This window comes from Microcaecilia unicolor, chromosome 6 (assembly GCF_901765095.1).
Source record: "Microcaecilia unicolor chromosome 6, aMicUni1.1, whole genome shotgun sequence".
Taxonomy (NCBI): domain Eukaryota; kingdom Metazoa; phylum Chordata; class Amphibia; order Gymnophiona; family Siphonopidae; genus Microcaecilia; species Microcaecilia unicolor.
In genome coordinates this window covers 68,342,404-68,366,854 of record NC_044036.1, presented here as the reverse complement: position 1 = coordinate 68,366,854, position 24,451 = coordinate 68,342,404, and the positions used below count along the sequence as shown (strand labels likewise).

Sequence of the window (24,451 nt, the reverse complement as noted above, 5' to 3'; positions counted from 1 at the left end):
TCCACTCCGATCCACTCAGGGCCTCCGCTCTAGGTGCCGCGTGCCAGGCATTTTTCTCTTTACATCTAATCTTCTTCCCAGTTGCTAAGTACCTCAGTTGTTTATGGCCCCTATTCACATTCTCTTCCTAGCCCTGTCCCTTCCTAATCTTTTTCCCTCACCTTCTACCTCTCTCCGCTACAGGAACTCACTGCCCATCCATCGATTTCATCACCTCACCTTCTCTCCTACCCTCTTCCTCCCTCTTGGCTTTTAATCTCCGTCTCTTTCTTCCCTCCATTTTGCCTTCCCCATTCCACCTAAATACCTCTCGCCTTTGACGCCTTCGTGGTCACACCTCTCCTACTCTCCTCCGCTCTCTTTTACTCCTTCTCTTACTCTCAGCCGGTGACATCAATCCCAATCCTGGCCCTCCTCACCAACTATTATCCCAACTCTACAGATCTCACCGCGACCTCTCTAACCTCATCTCTATTCCTCTACTCCCCTCCTCTTCTCTGCCCTTCTCTTGCGCCCTATGGAATGCCCGCTCTATCTGTAACAAGCTCCCCTATATCCAGGACCTCTTTATCTCGCGTCACCTCCATCCGCTCGCCATAACAGAAACCTGGCTCTGCCCTGATGACTCTACTTCAGTCTCAGCCCTCTGCCATGGCAGTTATCTTTTTTCACATACTCCTCGCCCTGCTGGTCGCGGAAGTGGTGTTGGACTACTTCTCTCTCCCTCCTCCAGATTTCAACCCCTTCTTCCACCTCAATCTCACTGTTTTTCCTCCTTTGAAGTCCACTCCATCCGCCTTTTCTCTCCTCTGCCTCTTCGAATAGCAGTCATTTATCGTCCCCCTGATAAGTCCCTTTCATCCTTTCTCAGTGACTTTGATGCCTGGCTTGCCTTCTTCCATGATCCTTCCTCCCCCTCTCTCATCCTTGGTGACTTTAATATTCCTGCTAATGATCCTTCCAACTCTTATATTTCCAAGTTACTCGCTTTAACATCCTCCTTTAATCTCCAACTATGCTCCACCTCACCCACTCATCAAAATGGTCACTGTCTTGATCTTATCTTCTCCTCCAACTGTTCACCCTCTAGTTTCCTTGCCTCTGATCTTCCCCTCTCTGATCACCATCTTATAACTTTCACACTTAAATCTCCTCCCTCCCAGTCCCGTCCTATCTTATCTAATTTATCTAGGGATCTTCTCAATATTGACCCTTCATCTCTATCCTCCCATGTTTCTAAACTCCTCTCTACTATGGCACCATCCACGTCTGTCAACGAGGCTGTTTCTTCTTACAACAATACTCTATCCTCTGCCTTAGACACTCTTGCACCTTTGATGACCCGCCCTATAAGGCGTACAAAACCCCAACCTTGGCTGACTTCTAATATCCGCTACCTACGTTCCTGTACCCGCTCCGCCGAACGCCTCTGGCGGAAATCTCGGGCCCTTGCTGATTTCTTACACTTTAAGTTCATGCTGACCTCCTTCCAATCTGCTCTTTTACGCGCCAAACAGGATTATTATATCCAACTGACCAACTCTCTTGGCTCTAACCCTCGTCTTCTCTTCACCACATTGAACTCTCTACTCAAGGTGCCCCCTCCCCCAACTCCCCCTTCATTATCTCCTCAGACCCTGGCTGAATTCTTTCACAACAAGGTTCAAAAGATAAACCTTGATTTCTCTACCTCGCCACCTCTCCCTCCACTAGTCCGTTCCCCGCATTCCTTTTCCTCCTTTCCTGAAGTTACTATAGAGGAAACTACACTTCTCCTTTCTTCCTCAAAATGTACCACCTGTTCCTCTTAATGCCATCTCACCTGCTCTTATTCCTTTTATCTGTCACATTCTCAACCTCTCACTTTCCACTGCAACTGTCCCTACTGCCTTTAAACATGCTGTGGTCACACCTCTCCTTAAGAAGCCTTCACTCGACCCTACTTGTCCCTCTAACTACCGACCCATCTCCCTCCTCCCTTTTCTCTCCAAATTACTTGAGCGTGCTGTTCACTACCGCTGTCTTGATTTTCTTTCCTCATATGCTATTCTTGACCCACTACCATCTGGTTTTCACCCTCTCCACTCAACCGAAACTGCGCTTACTAAAGTCTCCAATGACCTATTACTGGCTAAATCCAGAGGTCTCTATTCCATCCTCATTCTTCTTGATCTTTCCGCTGCTTTTGACACTGTCGATCACAGCATACTCCTCGATACCCTGTCCTCACTTGGATTCCAGGGCTCTGTCCTTTCCTGGTTCTCTTCCTACCTCTCCCTCCGCACCTTCAGTGTTCATTCTGGTGGATCCTCTTCTACTTCTATCCCTCTGCCTGTCGGCATACCTCAGGGTTCTGTTCTTGGTCCCCTCCTCTTTTCTATCTACACTTCTTCCCTTGGTTCATTAATCTCATCCCATGGCTTTTCCTACCATCTCTATGCTGATGACTCCCAATCTACCTTTCTACCCCTGATATCTCACCTTGCATCCAAACCAAAGTTTCAGCATGCTTGTCTGACATTGCTGTCTGGATGTTTCAACGCCACCTGAAATTAAACATGACCAAAACCGAGCTTCTCATTTTTCCCCCCAAACCCACCTCCCCACTCCCCCCGTTTTCTATTTCTGTTGATGGCTCTCTCATTCTCCCTGTCTCCTCAGCTTGAAACCTTGGGGTTATCTTTGACTCTTCTCTCTCCTTCTCTGCTCATATCCAGCAGACCGCCAAGACCTGTCGTTTCTCCATGGACAAGCAGGATGAGTCAGCATGTGCAGTGTGCACTATATATGTCCCTGCTTGGGCGTGTTGCCTCAGTTTATCTTATCCGCCCTGCAAACGGTCGGATTTTCTCGCTCTCTCTCTACACCCTGCACAAAAGAAACCAGCTTTTAAAAAATGCACGGGCTGCAATAAGAAAATGAGCACAGCAGACGCACACCAGGTATGTGTCCGTTGCTTGGGCACAGACCACCTCATGGCTGCCTGCCCCCTGTGTCTCCAGCACAGACTCCATGCTCTCACAGACTTCCTGGTTGAGCAAACAAAGCAGCTTCCACAAAAACAAAGGAAGAAAGGTAAAAGGGCTCTGATTCTCCCCACAGACCAGGAGCACCCTTCCACAAACACAAAGGAAGAAAGGTAAAAGGGCTCTGGTTCTCTCCCCACAGACCAGGAGCACCCTTCCACAAAAACAAAGGAAGAAAGGTAAAAGGGCTCTGGTTCTCCCCACAGACCAGGAGCACCCTTCCACAAAAACAAAGGAAGAAAGGTAAAAGGGCTCTGGTTCTCTCCACAGACCAGGAGCACCCTTCCACCTCGCTAGACGCTGCCATGCTTCCCACTCCAAACGGGACTGCCATGCCGCCCTCCCCAACACCCACAGGGATGGAGCCCAGCACATCTGCAGCTCAGAAAAGACAAACAACACCTTCTTCCTTGCTCACTGACGCTGCCCTGCAGACTACAGCAAGATCGCTGCCCTTCCAGCACATCAGCCTGCCTCCGATGTCTGAACCAGCCCCAGCTGCTTCCAGCACCAGAGCTCCTTACCTCTGTCTGGGCTGCCATTCCTCCCCACCCCCCCCACCCCCCCCCCACCCATGTGGGACACAGCTCAAAACAGCCTCCTGCTCAGGTTGCAAAGCACAAATAGCACAGCTTCAGACTCCCAGTCTCTGCCTTCTCTCCCTGCACAGGCTGTGACTCAAGACGCCGCCCCCTTAAAGGGCCAGCGCACCAAAAACAGAGACACCACCTGTCACAGCACATCAGGGGTATAGGCAAGCAGTGTTGGGCACATGAAGCGCAGGAAACGCCGGAGATCATCTTCCTCCTCTTCATCCAATGCCTCCTACTCACCCTGCAGACAGAGGCCCCCACTGCTGACACTCACCAACAGCTGCTGGGGCTCTTCAGCAAGCTGCTTACTCAGCTCTCCGTCTCTGCCACGACATCCCACCAATGAGGAGGTACGGAGGCAGCTGCTACAGGGACCCCATGGCCCTCCACAGCTGCACCACTACAACCATCCACCCCGGATGATTACCCCCATCAGTTCCTCATTGAGGAATCCGCTCTCAAAAAGGCAAGGAGTTCCAGGACCCATGCCAATAACCCTCCAGGAAAAGAATTAAAAACACTGGACACAATTAAAAAAAAAAAAAAAAAAAGGGTAAATACCAAGATCGATGCACACCTTTTCCAGCTAGTCCTATACAGCGACTCCCTCCGGAAGAGAACCGAAGATCTCCTGTCCTCCCTACCTTTGGACTTCAAAACTCTCATCTCCCCGGCCCTCCACGAGATGGAAGAATGTGCAAAACACATGATCAGAGCCACCTTTGATGCCTTCGAGACCTCAGCATGCACAGCCAGTGCTGCAAGACGAATGGCATGGCTCAGCGCCTCTGCACTACACGAGGATACACACGAACACCTTGCTGATTCCCCTGCTCCGGGGAGAACTTATTCGGGGACAAGGTCAAAGAAACAAACTCTCTCCACGGATGGCCTGCTATGTCCTTCAGCAGTGCGAAGACAACAAGCCAGGCAATACCACTACCGCAGGCACCAGCATAGTGCTAAATGTTACAATGGGCCCTCAAAATGGCAGTGGCAACAACAAAAACCCCAGCCGTATGGCCCTTCCTATCAACAGAGGCAACGTCCGAGGGAACGGAAACTTCAAAAACAAAAAACCCTGCCTCAAACTCCAAGGCGGCACCCAGTTTTTGACGCTGCACTAGCAGCAAACCCTCCAGTGGGGGGCCGCCTCTCTCTCTTTCTTCTTCGAAACCTGGGAAAGCATCACAACCGACAAATGGGTCCTCAGCATTATACAGCACAGATACAGGATTCGCTTCCATGCGATACCTCCAAACTGTATAATTATGGTACAGCCAGAGACCCCCCCACTGGAATGGTGGAGGGCCCAGTCATAGAGCTCAGGCCATTACAGACCTTGCCTGAGTCAGAAATCTGATGGCTGACATAACTGGGAGCTTCCTGGAAAAGTATGGCCTAGTTTGTAGCCCAGATTGAGGCCTAAAAGTTAAGTCAATAGATATGGAAACAAAATGGAGGATTTCAACACAAAATGGAAGCCCATATCTGTTACAAAGTGGAATTTTCTCTAATGTAAGTTAGGAAAACAAGTTGAGAAATAAGTGAGTCATAGCAGGTGCAAAGAAAATAGGGAACTAGCTGTTCCAGAGAGGAGGGAGACTTCCTGTGAGCAGGATTGTGGTCAGCTGGTGTGAGAAAGGAAAGGCGTAGCAAGATAGAAGCTACTCATTAGCATGAGCCAATCAGTGACAACCATGACATTAGCATACATCCAATCAGGTATATCTACTGTCATATTATCCATATCCTGAGGGCATCTATAAAAATCAGGGTATTTCCTGGTTTAAGTTAGAGAGACAAGGGTTGCCACTCTCTCTCCAAGGGAAACCGATGTGTCCAGCAGAATTAACAAATTACCTAATTGCTTTCCCTTGTAAAACCTCTAATTGGTAAAATAAATTATAAAAGATTAGCAAATAATTAACACCTGTTTGCAACTTATTATATTCCTATAATTAATTGATTGTACATCACTGATTTGACTTGTACCTTGGCAAATAAACTCCTCATTCCAAATGATGATTCGTGGGCTTCACTTAATAAATCAAAGGCTGTAAGTATAAATGCATTGTATAACCTGTAGCCTAAATCCAGTTTGTCATAAGGCTGGTATCTTTTCCTTAGACCTAACGTCTCCCTTAGAGGCAATAACTCCTTGATTACCCCGGTACTAGTGTTATTTAGAGATGGAGTCAGATTGAGGTCACTCTAGCCTTCTTGGGGGGGCTTGAAACCCCAATTCTCAACATTGGTGACCCCTAGCGTTCGATTTAAACACGCCATGAGAATTTTTGTCAAAGTGGGGGTTGATTCTAGCTCTTGACTAAAATTCTGTTGTTTTATCTTCCAATTGATTGATGTCCCTCATTACAGCATTCTGCTTTTTCCTCTCTCTATGATTTCACCCTGTTCTGTGGTTAATTCACTGCCACTTTTTCTTCCGTTACTCTTTCCCCTCACAGTCAGTATATAAAGTTTCAAAACTGACAGCCTGGTTCCCACCTCTGTACCGGCTCGTTCATGCCTTGTACACTTTTGTTTTTTCTTTTCTTTTTGTTATTTCGCCACGGATCTAATATACAGATGTTTAGGGCGTGTCTCCTACTCTCTCTGTTGTCTGAAAGCCACTGTTAACGGCGCTCAGCATCCGCAGCTAATTACTAGTCTGAAAACTTCTGCTTTCCTTTTTTCTACTACATCACTACATCACAAGATAAAGGACATGCCTGTTTCCTATCTATGCCTGTCTTACATTTAAAACTGCGTAGTAAGTCTAGCTTCCTTATCTTTCTGTTACTGCCAGGCACTCTTTCCCCCCCCTTTTTCCTTCCTGTCATACAGCTTTATACTTGATAAACCACATTTATTTCTATGCCTGCCTGTTTTGGAAACCCTCATCTGAAACTTTCATGATATTATAAATCTCCGCTTGAGAAGTCCCGGTCTGTATTCTGTCTCTGTTCCCCGTAGTCACTTTAGCTGCACTTAAACTGCTGTTTTATTTTTGCTTTCTAAAACAGTTTCTGAGACTTTCAGAATTAAGATGCTATATTTTGCTATCTAATCTGTTGCCCGGGTTCGTTAAAACTCAGAGACAGGTTTTTTTGTTTTATGCTGCAAGAGACAGTTTGGTAGATCTTATCGTGTTCCACAATGTGGTTATGAAGTTTTAAAAGTTTGCTTAATACAGGAGTTCTCGATACTAAATCTTATCTCTATTTCTCCTGCGTAGACCCTTTCCTTTTTTTACTGCGACATTTTTTCACTTCCCCTTTTCTCGCTTGGGCGTAAACTTTTTTTCCTGTCGTACCCCTGTAGAAACTGTTTCTAAGATGCTCATTATTGCTTGGCAACAGTTTCCGGTGCTTATTTCCTGTTTCACTGAATCTATTGCCAGTCTGTCAGCCTGATTTCAATTTCTCCCTTACATTCTATTTTTCAAGTGGGTAGAGCCCCTGCTATTGCTGCATGTGTTTTATGGTTTCTGCATTTATCCCTTAGCTGGTGATTGTTTTAGCAGTTTTTTCAGCAGGTGCCTAGCCGTCCTTCATATTAACACTTTCTTCTCTTACTTACTCTCCTCCAGCACTGCCCCTCCCTTTCTTGATGGTTGCTCTGTCTCAGTCTCTAGTGGTTTTACACTTTTTTTTCCCCTTGCTATCCTTTATTTTAGCTTAAATAAGACTCATCATGCTGTTACAGGGCTTTCAAAATTTATTTTGTGTATATTTCATGGACTGCTTATTGATTGATATGTTAAATCCATTTCTCTGAGCTATCTGCCAGCGTTAAGTTTAGCTCAGCCTTATACAACTGCTTACTTATTGGTTCGCTACGGTTGTCTGTCAATATTTTTAATCCCACCCACTTCCCTTTTTAGGCATGATACTTTTCTTTCAGACTTTCGTGCTTGAATTGCAGTGCTCATTTTGATTTGTGGCTGAAACTGCGCAACTTTTTACTTATTTATTTCTAATTAAATTGTCTTTTTCACTCCTGACATAACTGAACGAATGAATTTGTACTGTTTGCTTTTGCATTATAGGTTCCCTTACTGTCAGCTGTTCCGCTCTATTGCTTTATAGTCTCCCTTTCATGGTTTGTTGTGTGGCAAGTGGATTATCTAGTGTATAGTGAATGTACCTTACCCGAAGAGCGTACATGTGTTTTTTTAATTTTTTTTTTACTTGCTATCTTTGGAATAGGTTTCAGGGATTCTTTCTAGGAACATACCATATATCTTTTTATTTTATTTCTCTCTTTTTCCTTTTCTAATTTTTTATTATTATTTCTTTTACCAGTGTCACGCTATAACCATTGACGATACTGATGCCTGGGGCTTACACCTATTGGAGGGTCACAAATCCTTCAATGGATGACAGTATCTTAATTAGTAGATTTTGAGCAGACTTCCATTCCATTTTCGGAGTGGCCTGCGGATTCGGCGTTATTGCCCACCTAGGGGTTACTTGTATAGATGACCGCGGGGTTAATAAAGAGACGTCTAACGACTTTCGTTGCGATTGTGTACAGGTGGACTCGGGCACTCCATATTCTTGAATGGTTAGTTTAAAATGAGAGGTTTCCTAACCTTTCAATGTTCTAGGATGGTTAGTTGTATATGAGAGGTTCCCTAACCACAAATTATTGAATGGGTTGTTGTATATGAGAGGTTCTCAACTCACTGCAGGTCCCTTGGGGAGATTAGTCGCATATGAGAGGTTCCCTAATCTGCGAAAACCCTTTGGACCGCTGCTCCTCCACTCATGAGACCTTATTCGCTGGTCTTGTGAGTTCTTTATGGGAGTGTTTGCAATGTCCCTTTTTGGGGGCTCTATCATGGGCTGGAACTCATGGCCACTTATCTGGGAGAGGTTTTGGCAGGCAGAGGAATTCAGTTTCTTTATGTCTTTAGAAGCACACTCTGGGGAGTAGTTTTCATTAATTAGGGGTAGAGTAGTATAGATATATAATAGCTGACACCAATCACTTTTTGTACTATTTTCTTAAACTCTCCTTTCACCTTTGTGACTTTCAATTGTCTGTTTATTTAACCTGCGGCAAAAGCATTGAGCTTTCCGCCAATTCGTAATTTTTATTTTGGGTCCCTTTGTTGGAGCACATTAGCAGATGTGTGAGTATGATTGTGTTATGTCTCTGCATGTTTTACTATCAGAATAATTATTGCATGTTTTTGTAACCTGTTAGCACACTATCATTTCTAGGTCTCCCTGCTATCCCTGAAGCTGCCTTTTCAACCACTGATCTTGTACCCGGTTGTAGGACTGATCAATATATATATTATTACTCTAGTTCATTTTCTATAGCATATTACAGGTCTAAAGCTTATTTGTAGACCACTTGCTCACTAGGTCCCGTTGTTATACATATTGGGTGATGTTGTTCACTACCCATTACATCATATCTTCCTCTCCGCACCCAACACCAGATACTGGTGATCTGACATCTATTCAGATCTCTGGTAAAGACTTTCCGTCCGAAACAAACCTTTCTATTTTGCGGTTGATCTCCCTATACCACCGAGAGTTCGGAAGGGCATAGTGATCCCGCCAACTGTTCTCTTTCTCAATTGATTTTCTGCGCTGGAGATTACATTGCACGAATCGTGAGTACATTTTCATTTATTGTATGTGCTACTATTAAGCTTGCTGTTGTATACTTTCATGGGCTATTGGATTAGCTCTAATTTAAATGTTTTATTTTACCAAATTTAGGATTAAGATTTTGTCCTCAATACACAAGGACACCTCTGTATGTGGGACAATAACTGTGTCTGTGTATGAGTGTGGTTTTCCTTTTCTGTCTGTGTGCTGTGACTTGTGATTGGTCTCAAATTACTGGAATATTTATTTTCATATTTTTTGTTTTGAAACCCTAAACAACTCCTTAACCGTGCAAAATTCCAATGCTAGGTTTTGAACTACATTTAGAAATATCTTGCTTCCTCTTCTGAACTTTAAGTTTTCTACGTATCAGGTTACTGTTTTAATTTTACGTCTATATGTTCCTGTGTGTCCTGTGATAAATGGCATATATTAAACCAGCCAGTTCTTAAGGAATCATTTCTTTAGTTTTAAATTAGTGCTTTAAGGTTACCCCGCGAGATTGCCTATCAACTGCAGTGGTAGTAAATCTCAAAGGAGTGTTTATTTTCCAGGATTGTATATTATTTCATTTAAGCAATGTTTGTTTGATTTGTGACGTGATGTTAAATACCTGATTGTTTTTGACTTCTGGTAAATTGCTTTCACTAGAAATGCAAGCACTTTTTAGTTTTAATTTGTATGTGTATGTGTTCTTTGAAAATTGCATAATTATCCCAGATATTTACTATGAAAGGTTCTATATTATATGCCATCTAAAACACTGTTTATTTGTAATGTTGTTTAAAATAACTAATGCTGATGTTCACTTCCTAGCTCTTTATTGGGGATGTGTTACGTAAGAATTAATTAACTGTTTTAATTTTCCTTTTCACGTCTTATCTACTACTTACAAACTTCCTTTCCTGCCTCTTAAGGATTTATAGTTTTAAGATATATTATTGTATAGAGTTTCAGAATTTTTGGTTCTCAGACCTCAAATGGCACAGTTAAATTTCATGTCCGGATTCCATAATACTACAGAGCCTGCTTTATAATCTATGCAATAGGGTTTAGAGATTAACCCTTGCATAACATAACTAACTGGTAAATCGGAACTAAAAGAAATTCAGGTTGCTATCATTTCAGAGCTATGTTCAGATAAGACTAGCTACAATTGCCAATTTCCTTTTTATTGAGACCCGTGCCTATGGAAGGCAGATAAAGTAATAACCTTCTTTTTCTCCTTTTCCCCTCCTGACGTATTAATTCTATGAAGACCAATTACACCAGCATGAAGTATTAATATAAAAATTTCAACTTACAGTTTTTGTCTGATGTATAGACCTATTTTCAGTCACCATTATATCCAATGCTTGCAGTGAGCAGTAAGCTCAAATTAGACACAGGAAACACCGTTATTTCGTGATTTCCTTAAGACCGAATAACAGAGATTAACCCTTGTAGTTCTTATTTTCTCTAAAGTTCATCTTTACAAATGCTTTGAACTCAGTATATGATACAAGAATTCATTACGTGTTTCAGATTTTTAATAACTAGATGGGTTTTTCTATGATTCTGTGTTATCCTTCCTACTCTTTGTTTAGAATTCAATTTACAATGTAAGCTTACAAGCTGTTCCAATATCATATGAACATATCCTACTGGTCAATTTATGCATTTATTGCATTAATAAAAATTGTTATTATATCCTTGCATTTTTGAATTTCACTAAAATGTTTTAAGAAATGCTCCTACGTATCTCCTGCTTATAAATTGGCTCCTCCTCTGTATTTAAAATATACTTTAAATTGTAAATTGATTCCTGGGAATATATAAGCTTATTTTTAGCTATCCCTCTGAATGTGAATCTTGATATGCTGTCACGATTTAGGGCCCAAATTGTGAAAGCATAGAAAGGATCATTTTCGAATTTGATATAATTTTCATTTTCCAAATTGGCTCTGAACTATTACAGAGGACTATAGGTAACTGTCCTTCTCATTTGATCTATTTAAACCTTGTAAAGGTCACGTGAGGAGGCCTCATAGAAATATATAGTTTTTACATCTTTCTTTTCTGATATTGGCTTTTCTCTATCTCTCTAAATATCATATTAAAGGCTGTTGTATTTTCCTAGAGCAGACTCTGACCACAGTGTTTCCTCAGACTCTGCTGACTTCCTGTGCCAGCACCATCAACTCTTCAGAGAAAACTTGTTTTCTACTTGTAATTTGTGATATTATATATTGAGTCTATACTCCACATACTGGTGCACCAAGGAACTAACAATGCATTCTTTGATTTTTTCTTTCTAATGATCCTGTACTAAGATTTAAATACTAGGCATTACTCGTATGTCATCTCTATTTAATCAGTACTGTAGGTTGACTGAAGACTGCAAATCCAATTCCTGATCTACCGCCTCTATTCCAGTTTAGTACTTCTGCTGCAACTGACCTCTGACAAGAAGAAGGAGCACCAACTTCTCCAATGAGAATTTTCTTTTGTCCAAATGATGTCCTTAATTTAGACCTTCTCGGTTATGCTCTTAAATATTCTATTGTATTAAATATTTTTGCAGGCTCCTCTTTTTCAGAACCTACATGGCACTTTACGTATGAGCTCTCTGTTACAACAGACAGCGACCGTGATTCCAGAAGATACTTCCATCACCTGGACTAATTATGAGTTTTAAATTTCTGCACATTAGTCTTCTGCTTTGACTATGACTGTTTCCTACGCTACCCTTCTTTTTGAATCATCTAACTCGTAAGTCCTGCTGGCCTCCTGCAGCTGAGGGCCCAACCCTTGGTGAATGTTAGTCATCGCAGGTGAAGATTCCATACCTACTGGCGATAGATTGCAACGCATTGCCTGTGCCTTTTGACTATTTTTGTGCACCATAATCCTGACCCTCCATACATCCATAACTTGAACAATCAACATCATCTCTATATCTTAATTTTTGTTGTTTTTTGTACTCTTTTCTTTTGTTCCATATACTTAACCATTATTATTTGATCATGTCTTCGTAATAATTACCAATCTGTCTTGCACACTATGCAAGCCAGAAGTGGGGATACATTCTGCAAATCCCAATTCCTTCTACTGATTCCTTGCCCAAGTTGCTGTGAAAACCCAGCCCTGTTAGATCTTTCAGATCCCCGTCCAGATTCTTCAGCGCTTCCACCGCCTCAACCATGATCGATGAAAGAGACTTTAGAACTGATACTTAATTTGAGAATTACTGTTGCTGTTTATGGACATTATAGATTCATATTTTGTTTTATTTTTAGTTTAGCAGTAATCCTGTCTAGATATTGAAAAGGTTTTATTTTTATTTTCCTATTATTTCCTTTATTGTTCTAGTTGTTTTTTTAAGAGTTTTCCCGTTATTTCTGTTTATGTAATTTAAATTGAAGTTGATATTGCTCAAATACAAGGGTAACATCAAACCCTAATACTGGCTATGATATCATAATGTAGGTGTAAACCCTGTTAGTATCAACCAGTTATGCAATTGTTTAACTTTGGTGTAGGCTTACTTAAGCTTACTTAAGCTGCATGTCTTTCTGTAGGTTTGACTAAGCTCCAAGTGGGGTAACGGATATATGAAATGCTTCCCATACTTCCAGGTTATTATGCATATGTCAAGATCCATGCATGACCTTTGTTAATATAAATTTTTCTATGATTGACCCTTTTTACTGTATGAGGCAACCTCATACTTGCTATCCACTTTTTAGTGCTCATGATTGGATGCTAATGATGAGTACTGGTAAGGTTTAAGGATTCTGAATACCTACAACCTTAAACAGCCTACAATCTGAATACTAACCGTATATTTGTTGAGCCACCATAACAATGCTTAATCAAAACCACTATTCCTTCCCAAGACCACTGAGATAGATACATTAGATTATCTCCCCATGCACTATGCAACAGATACAATAGAAGCAATAGAAAGACCTGAAAGTATTTATTAGCATGATCCACCTGAAATTGCTATTACCCATATACCTATACTTCATGAGATTTTGTAGATGAACTCATGGATTTGTCCCATTCATAAAACCTCAAGAGAGATGACATCAGGATTGAGGCCCAAGGGGTGGGGTAATATAAGGGGAATTCCATATGCCCAAAAATATACCACCTAAGAATGAAGTTTCCTGTCTTGCATAATATCAGCTAGCAATCCATAAGAGCAAAACTCGTCCTTTCGTTTGATAGTTTGGCACCTTCTGGAATAGATTGTGACAAACTAGTTTTGTGTCACCCCTCTCCAGAGGGGGTGACAAGTGGGGAATGTATAATTATGGTACAGCCAGAGACCCCCCCACTGGAATGGTGGAGGGCCCAGTCATAGAGCTCAGGCCATTACAGACCTTGCCTGAGTCAGAAATCTGATGGCTGACATAACTGGGAGCTTCCTGGAAAAGTATGGCCTAGTTTGTAGCCCAGATTGAGGCCTAAAAGTTAAGTCAATAGATATGGAAACAAAATGGAGGATTTCAACACAAAATGGAAGCCCATATCTGTTACAAAGTGGAATTTTCTCTAATGTAAGTTAGGAAAACAAGTTGAGAAATAAGTGAGTCATAGCAGGTGCAAAGAAAATAGGGAACTAGCTGTTCCAGAGAGGAGGGAGACTTCCTGTGAGCAGGATTGTGGTCAGCTGGTGTGAGAAAGGAAAGGCGTAGCAAGATAGAAGCTACTCATTAGCATGAGCCAATCAGTGACAACCATGACATTAGCATACATCCAATCAGGTATATCTACTGTCATATTATCCATATCCTGAGGGCATCTATAAAAATCAGGGTATTTCCTGGTTTAAGTTAGAGAGACAAGGGTTGCCACTCTCTCTCCAAGGGAAACCGATGTGTCCAGCAGAATTAACAAATTACCTAATTGCTTTCCCTTGTAAAACCTCTAATTGGTAAAATAAATTATAAAAGATTAGCAAATAATTAACACCTGTTTGCAACTTATTATATTCCTATAATTAATTGATTGTACATCACTGATTTGACTTGTACCTTGGCAAATAAACTCCTCATTCCAAATGATGATTCGTGGGCTTCACTTAATAAATCAAAGGCTGTAAGTATAAATGCACTGTATAACCTGTAGCCTAAATCCAGTTTGTCATAAGGCTGGTATCTTTTCCTTAGACCTAACGTCTCCCTTAGAGGCAATAACTCCTTGATTACCCCGGTACTAGTGTTATTTAGAGATGGAGTCAGATTGAGGTCACTCTAGCCTTCTTGGGGGGGCTTGAAACCCCAATTCTCAACAAAACCGACTCCCACCCAGAGATATAACTCCGGAGCAGCTTACCCTCCTCATTCACAGGGAACTCCAGACCCTCCTACATTCGGGAGCTATACAGCCTGTTCCTCAGACAGAACTCAACCAAGGGTTCTACTCCCGCTACTTTCTCATTCCCAAGAAGTCTGAAGGATTCAGACCCATCCTACACCTCCGACATCTCAACACGTACGTAATAAAAGAGAAGTTCAGGATGCATTCGATAGGCACCATCCTCCCCCTGATCCAGAAAAATGATTGGTTAGCTGCACTAGACCTCCATGATGCATACAACCACATCCCAATCCACAAGGCACACAGGAAACTCCTATGCCCTACCATTCGGACTCTCCTCAGCACCAAGTGTTTTCATAAAATGTGTCTCATTGCCGGCAGCATACCTGCGCAAAGAAGGGGTGTGTGTCTTCCCCTACCTCGACGACTGGATACTTGTCGGACCATCACCCCTAGAAACCAAAAAGGAAATCACATCCACAGTAGCCCTACTCCAGTCACTGGGCTTCCTGATCAACAAAGTCACATCTGCACCCCACTCAAACACTGGATTTCGTTGGGGCCCCAATCCGCACCAAATACTGCATGGCCTTCTCGCCCCTTCCCAGGGGACAAGCTACACTACGCCTGATACAACACATCATATCAGCAAGACGAGTTCCAGCATGGACTCTCCTGCAACTCCTAGGACATTTCGCCGCATCCATCCATGTTTTACTTTTTGCTAAGTTACAAATGCGGCCACTCCAGTGGTACCTCCGGAAGAGATGGAACCAGCACACACAACCTCTCTTAAAAAAAATAAAATAAATAAATCACCATCACCCACGCCGCCCGCAGGTCTCTCACATGGTGGCAGGACCACCAAGACCTTTACAGAGGGAGACCTCTCCAGTAACTGCAACAGCAGTTCACATTCACCATGGATGCCTCCAAGCTGGGATGGGGAGCCCATCTCCTCCACCTACAAACACAGGACCCATGGTCTCCCTTCCGAATCACGCTACCACATCAACTTCTTCCAGCTCCGGCCCATCGGAAAGGCACTCCGAGCATTCGCTCCATGGATCTCCAACAAGAACCTCATGGTCCGGACGGGCAACCAGGTGACCATGTTCTACATAAACAAGCAAGGGGGCACAGGCTACCTTCCCCTGTACAAGGAGGCGTACCGGATTTGGACATTCGCCCTGTCCAGACACGGCCTCCTACAAGCATCATACCTACCGGGACTCCACAGCACGCTGGCGGACAGCCTCAGCCTGAAGCTGGACCCTCACGAATGGACTCGCCATCCGCAGGTCACAAAACAGCTTTTCCTCAACTGGGGATCACCACTAATAGACCTCTTCGCCAGCGAAAACAATACAAAGTGCAGACTTCTTTGTTCAAAACGACCTTCACCGCTCAGACTCTGCCACAACGCCTTCACGAGCCACTGGGGACAGCACCTGCTTATCCTCCAACCCCACTTTCCTGCAACGCCTGGCAGCAACACAGCCAGTGCGCTGACTGGATCTCATCACACAGCACCAAGGGGCCACACTGCACCCCAACCTCAACAAGCTGCCGCTTTAGCATAGAGGTTGAAAGGCTAACATTAGCTCCTCTTCATATTTCCTCGGAAGTCAGGGACGTCCTGCGAGTGACCAGACGACCCTCCACCAGGAAATCCTACACCCTCAAGTGGAAGAGATTCCAAGCATGGTGCAACAAGGCTCACATAGATCCCTTCTCATGCCACCTCCCAGCTGTCCTGCAATACTTGCTCTGCTTTTCACAGACGGGCCTCCGCACAACACCCATCAGTCCCTGTCAGCGCCATTTTAGTTTTCCATGACATAGTGGACAGTGGGCCGCTGGCCTCTCACCACTACTACTACTAAAACTTAACATTTCTAGAGCGCTACTAGGGTTACGCAGCGCTGTACAATGACCAGGTTCATGAAGGGACTACGAAACCTTTATCCTCCAGTCAGATGGCCGCCTCCAGAATGGGACTTGAACATCGTTCTACGCCGCCTCATGCTCCCTCCCTTCGAAACGGGGGAGGGGAATTAACCCAGCTCATCCCCACACAAGTGGGGGAGGGGAATCCGTCCAGCTCATCCCCGCGGAGCGGGGGAGGGACACCACACCCGCCGATGCAGGGGGATCTGGCTTATCCTGCAACCGCAACCGCGGGAGGAGCTGACTGACCCTAACACCGCCGAAGCGGGAGGGGTACAAAGCTGCCCTACTGCCGCACGAAGCGGGAGGGAGCGCCGGCAGAATTTAAGTCTCAATCCAGCCCCGTAAAACGGAGGGGAGAGGAATGCAGCAGCTCACTGTAACACAAATTCGTCTCAACTCTTGAAGAATCCATTGAAAAACTTGAACACGAAGTCCTCCTGAACAGGAACTGAAGACTAAACTTGAACCTGAAATGTAACCAGAATATAAACAATACAGATATCTGGGAGGGGCTATGGATTGATCAGCTATGATTAATGGAAAGAAAATTATCAGGTATGATACATAATTTTACCTTCCATATCATCATGCTGATCAATCCATAGACTGGTGGGATGTACCGAAGCAGTACTCACCCAGGGCGGGACATTGAAATCCCTAACCGCAACACTGAAGCTCCAAACCGGGCCTCCGCCCGAGCAGCCACAGCCAAGCGGTAATGCCTGGAGAAGGTATGGGCCGATGCCCAAGTTGCCGCCTTGCAAATCTCTTCCAAGGAGACGGACCCGGCCTCTGCCATCGAGGCCGCCTGAGCTCTAGTGGAGTGAGCCTTCAGCTGGATAGGCGGCACCTTCCCCGCGGCCACATAAGCCGCTGCAATGGCTTCCTTGACCCATCTTGCCACTGTAGGCTTAGAAGCCTGCAGACCCTTACGAGGACCTGCAAACAGGACAAACAGATGATCCGATTTCCGGAAATCATTGGTCACTTCCAAGTATCTGATGATGACTCGTCTCACATCCAGATATTTGAGAGCAGAGTATTCCTTTGGGTAGTCCTCCCTACGAAAGGAAGGGAAACAGAGCTGCTGATTCACATGGAAGCGAGAAACAATCTTGGGCAGGAAGGAAGGCACTGTGCAAATAGTCACTCCTGCCTCAGTGAACTGCAGAAAAGGCTCTCGACATGAGAGTGCCTGGAGCTCGGAAACTCTTCTGGCTGAAGTGATAGCCACCAAAAAGACTGCTTTCAACGTCAGGTCTTTCAGAGATGCCCTAGACAAGGGTTCGAAAGGCGGCTTCTGCAAGGCTCTTAGCACCAGGTTGAGATTCCACGCAGGCACCACAGAGTGCAGAGGAGGGCGCAGGTGATTAACTCCCTTGAGAAAGCGCACCACATCTGGCTGCGAAGCCAGGGAAGCACCCTTCAGGCGGCCCCTGAAGCAAGCCAGAGCCGCTACCTGGACTTTAAGGGAACTGAGCGACAGGCCTTTCTCCAGACCTTCTTGCAGGAACGCCAACACTGAAGAAATTGGAGCAGTGAAGGGAGAAAGTGAGCCTGCTTCACACCACGCTGCAAAGGTACGCCAAACCCTGGCGTAAGCAGTAGAAGTAGAGCGCTTCCTCGCTCTCAGCATAGTGGCGATGACCTTGTCTGAGAAGCCCTTCTTTCTCAGACGCTGCCGCTCAATAGCCAGGCCGTAAGACCAAAGTGGGAGGGATCCTTCATCACCACGGGACCCTGATGTAACAGGCCCTGCTCCACTGGCAGCCGCAGAGGATCGTCGACAGAGCCTGATCAAGTCCGCATACCAGGGACGTCTGGGCCAGTCCGGACCCACCAGGATTATCCGGCCCGGATGCTTTGCCACCCGGTCTAGCACCCTGCCCAACATGGGCCAGGGCGGGAACACATAGAGAAGCTCTTGTGTCGGCCACTGTTGGAGAAGAGCATCTACTCCCAGGGATCGAGGGTCCCGTCCTCTGCTGAAAAAGCGCGGCACTTGGCAATTGGCCGATGACGCCATCAGATCTAGGCTTGGCTGGCCCCAGCGCTTCGTGATGTCCAAGAACGCCTGAGCAGATAGCTGCCACTCTCCGGGCTCCAAGGTATGGCGACTGAGAAAGTCCGCCTTGACATTCATGACTCCGGCAATGTGGGCCACTGACAGCTGTTCCAGGTTCGCTTCCACCCACTGGCATAGATTCATGGCCTCCTTGGCTAGAGGGGCGCTCTTGGTACCTCCCTGGCGGTTGACATAGGCCACAGCCGTGGCATTGTCCGACAGGACCCGTACTGGCTTCAACGCCAGTACCGGGATGAACTCCAAAAGGGCCAACGAATGGCTCTGAGTTCCAGGAGGTTGATAGACCACTTTGCCTCTGCAGGAGACCAGAGCCCCTGCGCTGTCCTTCCCAAGCAGTGGGCTCCCCAGCCCGTCAAAGAGGCGTCCGTCGTAACGACAATCCACTCCGAGGTCACCAGAGGCATTCCTGCAGACAACTTGTCTGTCTGCATCCACCAGCTCAGCGCCTTGCGCACCGCTGGGTCCAAGGGAAGGCGCACAACATAATCCTCCGACATCGGAGTCCAGCGCTGCAGCAGAGAGAGTTGTAGTGGTCTCATATGAGCCCTGGCCCAGGGCACTACTTCCATTGTGGCCGTCATAGAGCCCAACAGCTGCACATAGTCCCAAGCCCGAAGAGGAGAGGCTACTAGGAACTGGTCCACCTGAGCCTGAAGTTTGACAATCCGATTGTCTGGCAGGAACACTCTGCCCACTTGGGTGTCGAATCGAACTCCCAGATACTCCAGGGACTGAGTCGGGCGCAGCTGGCTCTTCTCCCAGTTGATGATCCACCCCAGGGAGCTCAAAAGAGCAACCACCCGGTCCACAGCTTTGCCGCACTCTGCATAAGAGGGGGCTCGGATCAACCAGTCGTCCAGATAAGGATGGACTTGTACTCCTTCCTTTCGCAGGAAGGCCGCGATGACCACCATTACTTTGGAGAAGGTCCGCGGAGCAGTAGCCAACCCGAAAGGGAGGGCTCTGAACTGGAAGTGTTGGCCCAGGACTGCAAAATGCAGGAAGCGTTGATGAGGAGGCCAGATGGGAATATGCAGGTACGCTTCCTTGATGTCCAAGGAAGCCAAGAACTCTCCTGCCTTCACTGCCGCTATAACAGAGCGGAGAGTCTCCATGCGAAAGTGCCGAACTTTCAAGGCCCGATTGACCCCTTTGAGGTCGAGGATAGGCCGGACAGAACCTCCTTTCTTTGGTACCACAAAGTAAATGGAGTAACGTCCCTTGCCAATCTGATTTTCTGGCACCGGAACGACCGCACCCAGGCGTATCAGGTTGTCCAAGGTCTGCTGCACTGCCACAGCTTTGACCGGAGACTTGCAGGGAGAGAGTACAAACCCGTCTCTTAAGGGTCGGCAGAACTCTAACTTGTAGCCGTCTCTGATGACTTCCAGCACCCAAGCGTCTGAAGTTACTCTGGTCCACTCGCCTAGAAACGAGGACAGGCGTCCTCCAATCTGCACTGGGCCATGGACCAGGACCCCGTCATTGGGTACGAGACCCTGGGGGAGGACCGGAGGGCGTACCTCCGGGACGGCGGTCTCTGCGAAAGGAATGCTGCTTGGGGGAGAAGTTCCTTTTGAAGGAAAAGGGGGCAGAGGAGCCCGACTTGCCCGGGCGGTACCGACGGGCTTCCTGAAACCGTCCTCTGGAGATACCGGGGCGGGCACTGGCCCGAGCCCTGACCTCTGGTAACCTCTTGCCCTTAGACGTGCCGAGATCGGTCACGATTTTGTCCAGCTCGACCCCAAAGAGCAGCTTGCCTTTAAAAGGCAACTTAGCCAGGCGGGACTTAGAGGCGTGGTCCGCAGACCAATGTTTCAGCCAAAGGGACACTCTGCCCAGCTCACCACCACCGAAACGGGGAGGGGAATTAACCCAGCTCATCCCCACACAAGTGGGGGAGGCCGCGATGACCACCATTACTTTGGAGAAGGTCCACGGAGCAGTAGCCAACCCGAACGGGAGGGCTCTGAACTGGAAGTGTCGGCCCAGGACTGCAAAACGCAGAAAGCGTTGATGAGGAGGCCAGATGGGAATATGCAAGTACGCTTCCTTGATGTCCAAGGATGCCAGGAACTCCCCTGCCTTCACTGCCGCTATAACAGAGCGGAGAGTCTCCATGCGAAAGTGCCGAACTTTCAAGGCCCGATTGACCCCTTTGAGGTCGAGGATAGGCCGGACAGAACCTCCTTTCTTTGGAACCACAAAGTAAATGGAGTAACGTCCCTTGCCAAGCTGATTTTCTGGCACCGGAACGACCGCACCCAGGCGGATCAGATTGTCCAAGGTCTGCTGCACTGCCACAGCTTTGACCGGAGACTTGCAGGGAGAGAGTACAAACCCGTCTCTTAAGGGTCGGCAGAACTCTAGCTTGTAGCGGTCTCTGATGACTTCCAGCACCCAAGCGTCTGAAGTTACCCTGGTCCACTCGCCCAGAAACGAGGACAGGCGTCCTCCAATCTGCACTGGGCCATGGACCAGGACCCCGTCTTTGGGTACGAGACCCTGGGGGAGGACCGGAGGGCGCACCTCCGGGACGGCGGTCTCTGCGAAAGGAATGCTGCTTGGGGGAGAAGTTCCTCTTGAAGGAAGAGGGGGCAGAGGAGCCCGACTTGCCCGGGCGGTACCGACGGGCTTCCTGAAACCGTCCTCTGGAGATACCGGGGCGAGCACTGGCCCGAGCCCTGACCTCTGGTAACCTCTTGCCCTTAGACGTGCCGAGATCGGTCACAATTTTGTCCAGCTCGACCCCAAAGAGCAGCTTGCCTTTAAAAGGCAACTTAGCCAGGCGGGACATAGAGGCGTGGTCCGCAGACCAATGTTTCAGCCAAAGCCACCGCCGCGCAGAGACTGTCTGAGCCATACCTTTAGCCGAGGCTCTCAAGACATCATACAGTAAGTCTGCCAAATAAGCCAAGCCCGATTCCAGGGCCGGCCAATCAGCCCTCAAGGAAGGATCCGAGGGGGAAGCCCGCTGTACAATCGTCAGGCACGCCCTGGCCACATAGGAGCCGCAAACTGAGGCCTGCAAACTTAAGGCAGCCGCCTCGAAGGACGACCTTAAGGCCGCCTCCAATCTTCTGTCTTGGGCGTCCTTTAGGGCCGTGCCACCTTCCACCGGCAACGCCGTTTTCTTAGTCACCGCAGTGATTAAAGAATCCACGGTAGGCCAAAGAAAGGCCTCCCGTTCACTTTCAGGCAAAGGATAGAGGCGGGACATAGCCCTAGCCACTTTGAGGCTCGCTTCCGGGACATCCCATTGAGCCGAAATTAAAGTGTGCATGGCATCATGCACGTGGAAGGTTCTAGGCGGGCGCTTCGTCCCTAGCATAATGGCGGAGCCAACAGGGGCTGAGGGAGAGACGTCCTCTGGAGAGGGAATCTTCAAAATGCTCATGCCCTGCACTAACAGGTTGGGCAAATCCTCTGAGCGAAAGATCCGCGCTGTAGAGGGGTCATCCGCTCCATCCGAGCGGGAATCCGTCTCCTCCAAGGAATCCCCAAAGGACCGTTGAGAGAACTCAGATACGCTGCCCTCATCTACATCAGAGGAAACAGAGTCCTCTAAGGCCTGGGAATCCACCCGAGGGCGTTTACTTCCGGGGGCCTCAACCCCTTTATCGGACAAGGGAGAAGGGGCAGCGTTTTGCATAAGGAAGGCCTGATGCAGCAGCAAAATAAACTCGGGGGAGAAACCCCCCAGACTGTGCACTTCAGCAGCCTAGGCCACAGCCCTAGACGCACCCTCAACCGGTGCTCGCAAGAGCGGGGGAGAAACATGCTGCGCATCCAAGATGGCGTCCGGCGCGACACTCCGCGAAGGAGCCGCGCGGGAAGAACGGCGCTTAACTTTAGCCGCTTTTTTGCCGTCTCCCAAATCAAGGGCGGCCATGGCATTAACGTCTCCCAGCTCAAGGGCAGCCCAAGAAGAAGCCGTCCGAGCAGAGTGGCCGGCCAAGATGGCGGAGGCGAGCAGCGCGGGATGGGCGTTTATGGCGGGAAAAACCGCCGCACCGGAGGAAGACCCGGGACACTGACCGGCCTCAGAACTGACACCCAACAAGGGTGAATCAGACTTTAAGACCCCCGCATCCCCGCTAGAAGCGCACACGCGATCCAGGGAGCGATTCTTCGCGCCCTCGCCCTCCGACGCCATAGGCCACGTGGAGATCGATCGGGGAACCCCCTGCCCACTATAAAAAGGTAAAAATTACCTGCTTCTCGCTCCGAGCTGTAACGACCTGGTGTCCCAGTGAGTAGCTGCAATAAACGTTTAAACAAACGTCGAAATAAACGCCCTTAAGGACGTCCAAAAAAATTTTTTTTTTTTTTTTTTAACGGAGCCAGCGGGAGGGGGGAGAAAAGGAGGGACCTGGCGCCACCAGGTTTGCACTTGCTCAAGAAGAGCCCTCAACCCCAGGCACTCAACAAAACCTAGAAATTAGGCTTGGAGGCCTAGCCAGAGCTGCTGCTGTGTGTGACCACCACCTGCTGAGATAGAGAACATACTGAGGAGTTTCCGGCAGCACATGACCACATATAGGGAGGCAAAAGGATTGCTCTCTATCTCCACCTGCTGGTAGATGGACACAACCCACCAGTCTATGGATTGATCAGCATGATGATATGGAAAGTGCTTTGCATATTCATACTACAGTTTTGTATAAGATTCATTGTTGAGTCACTTTTAAGAAAACAACAATAAATTTTGTTCATTTGATTATTAGACATTCTGTTTGGTTTCAGTTTTTGGAATAGCGTGGTTCACATTCCCACTTCCATTTTTTGTTTGCTACTCCGTGGGATCTACTGAGTTCTCCACGTACGTGGATTCTCCCTAAGATTCATTGATGTCATAACCTGTGATTTTTGGACAATGCTGGCTTAATAAAACCTCTCAAAATTTAAAAAAAGACTGACAAAGTAACTAGTTTGGTAAAAGCCAGAAGTAAGGTAACCATGGAGCCTGCAAGAGCAATGTCCAACTAGGACAGCAGTTTAAGCAATGTATTGCTGCTGCAACATAAGTCACTAGTACATGCTTATCGAAGATCATTTAGTCTTTAGTAGAAAGATATATTCTGCTTAGCACCAAGTGTTTCCCAGGTTAACTATTTATCTTCAGAAAGAGTTGGGTGTCCACAGCATAATTTTCTTTATTAGACAGCAGTCTTAGTGAGCTGGGCTGATGGCTTAGTAGCATAGTAATGTATGGAGGAACCTTTGTTCGATTCCCAGTTCAAGTCTTCTGCTCCCTGCAGCAACCAGGGGTGAGAGTGGTGCAAGGGCAGCATTCATTATCCCTTGAAAAGGGATTCAGTCACTACAAAGACTACTGTTGCGAGGTCCAGCCACAGCCCTGATGTATGGCTTCCAACCAAGGACTATTACTGTAGCGACTGGACTAAGGGGCAGGTGCAGATAGCCTTGCAGTAGAACCGCAGCTATACTGCAGCATACTATAAACCAATGAGTATGCAAATTACTGCCACATTAAATCACGCAGTAATGCACAGCTCATTGATAAATGTCACCTTTCCTGAGCGGTGATTGGCTTAGGTACTTACAGGAAGGGCGACACCAAAAATAAATAAATAAATAAGTTGATAGCTTGATCTACGATGGCATCCTGACAGCACGTATCTGAGGGAGCTCTGATCTGACAAGTTTTTTCATCTGCCAGAGTATGTTTTCTCGACCCAATTATGAAGAATAGGAGGAAAAAGGTGCTGGGAAATCCCTTAGCCCCTGGCACTGCTCCAGCAACCCGACAGATGACCATCAATCAGTATCGAGCGAAACTACGATCAGATCTGGCTTCTACTTCGGTCCTGCCTGAAGGTGTTTCGGCAG

General features: G+C 46.7%; 1 protein-coding gene across 1 annotated transcript in view; it reads right to left on the bottom strand.

The window, feature by feature from the left end:
* LOC115472445 (DBIRD complex subunit ZNF326-like) overlaps positions 1–24,451 on the bottom strand; it is a 282,530-nt gene that overhangs the window by 98,311 nt on the left and 159,768 nt on the right. The window lies entirely within an intron of this gene.